Source organism: Accipiter gentilis, chromosome 10 (assembly GCF_929443795.1).
Source record: "Accipiter gentilis chromosome 10, bAccGen1.1, whole genome shotgun sequence".
NCBI classification, from domain to species: domain Eukaryota; kingdom Metazoa; phylum Chordata; class Aves; order Accipitriformes; family Accipitridae; genus Astur; species Astur gentilis.
This window is the reverse complement of record NC_064889.1, coordinates 20,664,626-20,672,035: the sequence shown is the minus strand read 5'-3', so window position 1 is coordinate 20,672,035 and position 7,410 is coordinate 20,664,626. Positions and strand designations below refer to the sequence as shown.

Genomic DNA, 7,410 nt, shown 5'->3' with positions numbered 1-7,410 from the left:
ATGAATTCCTCTTCTCCCTCAATGTAGTATGTGTGTGTTTTTCTCTTCCACCACACTGAAGTTCCATGAATAGGGAAAGTGGCTCCTATTGTGTGCCTCTGAACTTCCAAGTCAATGCAATTTTTAACCACTGGCTTGTGGTACTTTGAAAATCACCAGGGGCTGTCAGAGTTGGGTCCTCTGAAAAATTTACAGTGCTAAATCAGAGCATATGCTGTGAGAGAGGAAAAAAAAATTGCTGAAGATCGGAGCAAGTACAGTATCTGGCTGCCCCCTAGTGTAAGTCTCTTATCTGCCTAAAATTCAACTTTAAAAGAAAAGGATCTCTTAAAGGGAAACGACTTTTGGCTCACGTATGCATACGAGAATGAAACTTCTGTACATTTTAATCTGATTAATTCCTAAGGATTTAAAGTTAATTGGCTTGGGCACTCCTAGACCGGACTATAAGATTTCTGCATCAGGGTTTCTGCGAGCGCTGTACCGAATAGGTATTTTTAAGGGATAGTGGTGGTAAGGGAATGGGGGGGGGGGGGGGGGGGGGAGAGAATCCTGTTTTGTGATTTTTTTTTTTTTTTAACGAGGAACCGTGCCTCGCATGCTGTTGTCAGAGCAAAACACTTTTGCTGCTTAAAGTCAGATCTACGTCCTTTGCAATAATACTTAAAAAAAAAAAAAAAAAAAAAAAAAGAGAGGATAAATAATTGCCTTAAAGCCTCAGCCGAACTGCCAACCACACCTTCGGATGGTGAGTATATTCCAGCTTCTTTCCATTGTACTTGCTTAGCCAGAGAAGGGACCGGAGGGGGAGAGGGGATCTCGGCGCTATACCTTCACCACCGACCTCTTCTTTTTTTTTCCCTTTCCTTCCCCCCCACCCCTAAATAAACGCTGCCAGCTGCACACGGCGACACAATTCCGTGCAGTTTAATACCTATCACTTAAGTTAAGAGACTTGTCCTCCCCTCCCCACCCTCCCGAGCAGGTCAGTCTGCCGCTCCCCCCCAGCAGCCTGAGACCCAGGCAGGGGAGGCAGCGCCCGGGCTCTGCCTCCTGGACGCTGCTTTGGAAATGACTTTGAGGCGCTTTGCCTTGCCTCGGACCTGGAAGCCGATTCCGGTCGTTGGGTTTGGTCGCTTGTTTGTTTGTTTGCTGCTTGCTTTATTTAGCTAAAGGACGTGCTAGCTGATGGTGCTGCAATTACACATACTTGGGTCTCCCCCCCTCCCCTCTTCCCCTCCTTAGAGCAACCCACGTAACCTTAGAAACGATCGTTTAAGACGTACGTTAGCTAACATTTGCTTTTTTGGATTTTTTGTTTTCCTTAAAAGAGAAACACAAGAATCACAACACATTGCCCGAAAAAAGTGTCAAAGAAGAAGGAAAAAAACTATAAGTAAACATACCAAAACCATATTTGCCTTGTTCAAGGTCCCAAATCGCTTGCATCTTCCTTTTTCTACCTCTCCTTTAGTTTGGCAGGTGAAACAAACAAACAAAAAAAAAATAATCAGACCGCTGTTTGCCCCCCAGAAAGATGTGCGTTGGGTAATTAAAGAGAAGTCTCCTTCTTGGTGTTTATCTAAGCGATTGTGCAAACTGATAAAAAAAAAAAAAGAGGCAAAAAAAAAAAAAAAGTGAAGTTACAGCCTTCAGGGGGAAAAAAAAAGGAGGCAAGGTGAAGGGAATAGATTTCCCACAACCTAAAGGGAAGTGCTTTCGATGTATTATTAGCGATCAGCCTTGGGAGAGAGGAAAAAAAAAATCCTGAACACACTCTAACTTTACACAGACAAGATTTCAGGGGGGGCTTTGTACATAGCTGCTTAGGAATGTGCGCCTCGCCTTTAAGAAAAAATCCCCAAGCCCAAGGTAGGAGATGTCTTTGAGTGATCCTTGTCTCTCATTTCATTCCTTAGAAGGAAGAGCGTCTCGCTACACCTTGTTTGGAGCTGGAAAGGCGAGACTTAAAAAAAAAAAAAAAAAAGAAAAAATATTCACAACCCACCCTTCCAATTGGGGAGGAAAAAAAAAAAAAATAAGAGAGGGAAATCTCCTAACTTAATGACTGTGGGGGTAGGATGGATGCGACCGATTTCAGCCCCCCCCCTCCCCACCTCCCCCCCCTCCCCGGCAGGAAAAAAAAAAAAAAAAAAAGAAAAAGAAAAAAAAAAAAAGCCAACCGCAAACAACTACAGGCTGAACTATCAACACATGCACCGAAGGGGAAAAAATATATAGTGTCCTGTGTAGGGTCGGCAGGGAACGCAAGCACACGCTAAAGCAAGTTGGGAAAGAATCCGAGCTAATCAGCAATCTCTTTCTCTCTCTCTCCTTCTCTCCCTCTCCCCCTCTCTCTCTCTTTCACTGCCCCTGAGATCCCAGCTCGAAAGAGGTACTCCACATTTTTTCATTACCAAAAATCCGTTGCAATAATCATTTGTTGCTAATTGAAACCCTTGGAGACATTTTTCCCCACCCCCTTCACAAACATGGCAACTTTTAGACATGGGAAGCACGTTTAGTTTTATTTTATTAAAAAAAAAAAAAAAAAAAAAAAAAGAATACGGTTAGGAGGAGGCTGAATCTTTCACCCACGAGAAATATCAGCTCGTCAGCCCCCCTCCCGGGGCAGGGGGGGGACGGGACCCCAGTACAGTGAGGGCTTGGGAAAAATTTGGAATACATTATACCGCCTTTGGCAGGAGAATACTCTCCAACTAATGGATTCCTGCTCCTTTTTGTGTGTGTGTGTATCAGTGTGGGGGGTTTCTGGAAAGAGGGGTGGTGGTCGTGGTGGTGGGGAGCCGAGCTTTTATTTTAAGAAACTGTTAGGGTAAGAAGTGTGTCATACTTGACAAATGGAACAAACGCTCTTCCATTTCTTGCTTGTCCTTGCCTTAAAACAGGAATTAAGTTAACCACAGTGCTGCATGTTAATTGCATGTTTACTGGGCTAATGAAAATTACAAAAGGGTTTTGCCACCTCGATCGGTGATGAAAAAGTATGAAGGCGATTGTCATTGCAGCCTTCGGGGAGGGCCGGGGCGCCGGGGGGGGGAGGGGGCGGGCACGAACAATATTGATCAGAAGAAGGATAAATCTTTTAACTGCTCGTTAATACCATAAATATGGTCTACACAAGTTTCCACTCTTGTTAAGTCTAATCAGTACATGGAAGATGGAGACATAGCCCACTTGAATGAATTTTTATTATTGCCAGAGGGGTACTTGCATCTGTGGGCTCCCTCCCCTCCTCACTTTGCCCCCCCCCCCCCCAGCTCCAAATTCCCCCCTTGCCGAGGAGGATCGTGAAGGTGTGCAGAAAGCCCAGGAGACAAATTCGAGCTTTTCGTCCTTTCTCTCCTTTTCCAAACGCTCCTTTTCTGTAAAGCTGAACGGGTCGTGGTGGGGAAAGCCTAAAGGGGACACCCCCCCCCCCCCCCCGTTTATTCCTGAGATCCGTGGATGAAAGGATGACCTAGTAATTCAGTTTGATGATAACCATTTTCATGCTTGAAAACAATCTGCCAAATTAAACCTAAATGGAAAGAGCAGTGGGAAAGGTACTGGGAGCAGGGCATTTCGAGATCCCCCCCCCAGCACTCCGAAAGGGATTGTCTGGTAAAAGGAGGAGGGAAAGGCAATTAAATAGACTAAAGATGATTAAGATCCCAACCAAAAATAATTCCAGGGAGAAGTTTCCCCCCTCCGGTGTTGCCCAGCCCTGGATTTGAAAACTTTGGCCCAACTTGTGGCGATAGCTACAACTTTGCTCCGCAGGGGTCAGAGGTGAGGGCTATTTTAACCCTAAAAGCCTGCGAGTGACCAAGGTTGAGGCTGGGCTCGCAGCACTAATAGCCATAATTACCTCCTCCCCTTCCAGGGACATTCCTCGCAGTAGCAGTGTTAGACGCTGAATTGAAGAAAATCCTGGAGTTGAACATATCTTGGGGGGGGGGGGGGGGGTGTAAATAACAGCAATATGAAGGAATTTCAGAGCTCTCCCTTTTGCTTGGGGGGATTGAAGCCTTTTTTTTTTTTCCTTTTTTTTTTTCTTTCCTCCTTTTTTTCCCCCTTGCCAGCATTCCCAAGGCGCTGGGTCTTTGTCTTAGAAGGAATGGAGTGTCTGAATGGTGTGAAAGGGACAGAGAGGGTCGCTTCAAATCGATTTTACTTGTCCTCTCTGTCTTTTCGGATCAACGCCCTTCAATGGACACATAGGTGCTCTTTCAACCAAAAACTTGTGCAACATTTTCTGCCTGTATTGGTGCTAAATACAATAAATGCTGGGCAGATTTTTTTTCTTTCTTTCCAAAGCAGAAAGCACCCTAATTAAATTGTTTTATATGGACAGTCAAGACAGACCAATTAAGTATGCATTAGTATAAAGATATATTCGAGAGATAAGCGCTCTATAGGAGCCCTGTCTAGGCAAGGTGTGTAAAGTGTCCTCTCGAAGAGAGGCTGTAAGCAGGGTTTCATATGGATTTTTTCCCCTCCATTGCCTCCTATACTCGAGTAACGGACTGAATAAGTTAGCGAAAAGCCATTAGTGAAAGTGGTTTCTAAACAAAGTTAACAGGTGGATGTAGCTGGTTTGAGATTTGAATAACAGTCGCACATCTGTAACACACAGCCATATCTTTATGCAGCACGTATGCATGCAATGTACATTTACAGAGAGAAGTGCCTTCGACCTATAGCTTATGTGCAAATGCACACGCACGGAAATAATAGAAATAGCTGGGCACTTCTGTAGGCTACAGGACATGATGCGGGTAAGCACCCCCAACCCCCCCTCACACACACACATTACAGATATAATTGTGTATCTATTGTGTATAGGCACCCAGCCCTGCATCAAAGACAGACACACGCACACAAGGCGTAGCTGTCTCGCCTGGGTGTGCTGCACAGACACCTAACCGGAGATCAGCGGGCACACGGCATACAGTCCTGGGGTAATTACAAGTGGAAGTATTTCCTATTCGAGGCATAGGCTTTCCCAGGAGTGAAATAACAGATCAGGATAAAACATACACTCACGAACTTCTCTTTCTGTCCATTTTATCACCCTGGGAAAGAAAGCTCTCGTGTATGGTTAACCACAGGAACCGGGCTTTAAGCTCTTCTCCATTTCCTTTTTTTTTTTTTTTTTTTTTTTTTTTAATCTTCACTGCAGGTTTTCCACGTCCTTCCAACCCCCCCCTCCCCAAACAGACAAACAAACAAAAAAGCAATCAGCCCCCAGCCCTGCCTCAGCCTGATCCTGGGGCAGGCAGAGCTGCGGGATGCGATGAGGAGGAGGAGGAGGAGGAGGGAGGTGGGCTGGAAGTTGCTGGGGCACACTCCATCCCTGGGCACTTCGATACCCACCCGCTGAGGCAGAGCTGTGGGAGCGAGTCCGCTGCCCGGAGATGCTGCAGGGTGGGACCGGGGAATCGCCCCTTATCGTGACACTGCACTGCAGAGACAGGACGGGGTTTTGCTGGAGGGGCCGGGGAAGAGGGGCAGAGGGGTACAGGGATGCGAAGCAACCGTGCGACGGCTGCCCGGCTTGATACTCGTTTTCCAGCAGCACTTTGGATGTGCTAGCCCATCAAAGGAAGGTGGGAGAGAGGGAAGAATAAGCCATTCCTTGCTTAGGTGCTTTAATGTCACGGTAAACAGGTTAGAAACAGACGTTTTTAAAGCCTCAATTTCTCTCTCCTGGTTACCTTCGAGGGTAAATCATAACAGACTGTATGGGGGGCAAAGAATTCATCTAAAGGAGATCTCAGCAAGTCACCACCCGGACAATAGTCCACCTCCTGTTGGGTTGCGTATTGATCAGGAGAGGAGCTGAAGATGTCGCCACACTAAATATTTACTGATCACACACAAATAGCCGGGACTTGAACGATTTTCTCCTGTGAGGAGAGCAGAGAGAGAAGGGTAAATCATTTTATTAGTGTGTATAAAGCAAAGAGCACACTCTGGCTTGGAGTGTTTTAAGATGTGTCTTCAGCTGGATGAAAAGAGTTAGGGAAATCGATACGGAGTGATTAGACGAGCCAGTCGTGTCAAAGAGAGAGGCTGTGAATTTCATGGATTTGGTTATACCGGGAGGGGGAAAATACATCGAGAGATTAAAGGGAGGAACCCATTGTAGCAGAGCCAATGAAAAAATAATATCTAATCAGACCCGGCAAAGGTAGGGACGGGATAAGACCCACATTTCTAAAGAATCGCATCAGCTGGAGAGGGATCAGGGACACACATGAAAGAGGCAAACGGGGGGGAGAGGAGGCGAGTAGGAGCCTAGAAATGCTACAGAGCAAACCCAGGAGAGGCAGAGAAAAGTCGCCCCTGTGAAGCAATGCTGAGACACCACGAAAATGGGGACAAAAGACCCGGGAGCGAGGGGAAGGCGAGGGCTGGGCGCCTGCCTTCGAGGTGGAGTTGAGGGGTCTCCAGCCCCGGGTGCCCGCCAGGCAGGGAGCTCTGCAGCAGCAGAAGCGAGGGCACATCCAGCTCAGATGCGAGGTGTTTAAATCCTTCTCCTACAAGTTTGTTCACCCCCTCCCCCCCCCCCCCCCCCCGAGCAAATGTGGTGAGTAAAATGGATTTTAGCGTTTAACCACCTCATTTTATCCACGTAATGACAAGGCTCGTAATATGTAATCTACAGATTACTGCCATTCGAGGGTGACCACAAATGACATAAAAAAAAAAAATAATCAGCATTTCTTCAAATGACAATATGGCTAAACCCAGCCCGTGCTTTAAGTATTGAAGTTGGGGAGTTGCTGCTGCAGGATTTTATCGGTCGTAGGGAGCAGTTCAGCCGTGGCTCAGGTACAAGCCTGGGGTGTCTCGGCGGATTAAAGAAAACTTTGCTGGAGACGAGCGAGTGTCTAAGTGCCAAAGGGCAGAAAGCTGGGAGCAGGGCAGGGCTCTGCCAAGCGACCTTAAAATACGTTCTTTAGGGATGCTTGGGATTTTCTATCTATCTATCTATTTTTTTTTTTTTTGTTATTGCCTCGAATCACTGACGTTTGGGCCGTGTTCAAACGCTACCTCCTCCCTGTGTTTTTCTTCAGCAGAAAATAGGGTGCGACTGCAGAGAACTAAGTCAAAGGAGCGGGAGAAAGTTTGAGCCGCACTTTAAATGATGCTGATGGCTGGGAGGGAGGGAGGGAGGGAGGGAAGACATCTAAAGCTAGGAACCGAGGAGTAAAACTGATGTGAAAACAGCTTTTCACTTCTCCTCCAAGTGCTAATTTTGCTACTGTAAACAAACACTGAAGTTAGAAACAGCTGCAAATAGCCTGCCGGGCACTCGGGGCTCAGGGACGAGGCGGGGGGAGATGACTTTGGTTCATCTCTCGGGCTGAGTTTCACCCAAACTCTGCTTCCTCCCGAAAT

The 7,410-nt window shown here is 46.6% G+C and overlaps 1 long non-coding RNA gene across 6 annotated transcripts in view; it reads left to right on the top strand.

Annotated features, from left to right (window-relative positions):
* The first annotated feature begins 593 nt into the window (after positions 1-593).
* The window catches only part of LOC126043342 (uncharacterized), a 33,346-nt gene continuing 26,529 nt past the window's right edge, over positions 594-7,410 (top strand). For all 6 annotated transcript variants that reach the window (XR_007507402.1, XR_007507405.1, XR_007507403.1 and 3 more), the window contains exon 1: positions 594-748. This is a non-coding gene — a long non-coding RNA (uncharacterized LOC126043342). The remainder of the gene's footprint in view (positions 749-7,410) is intronic.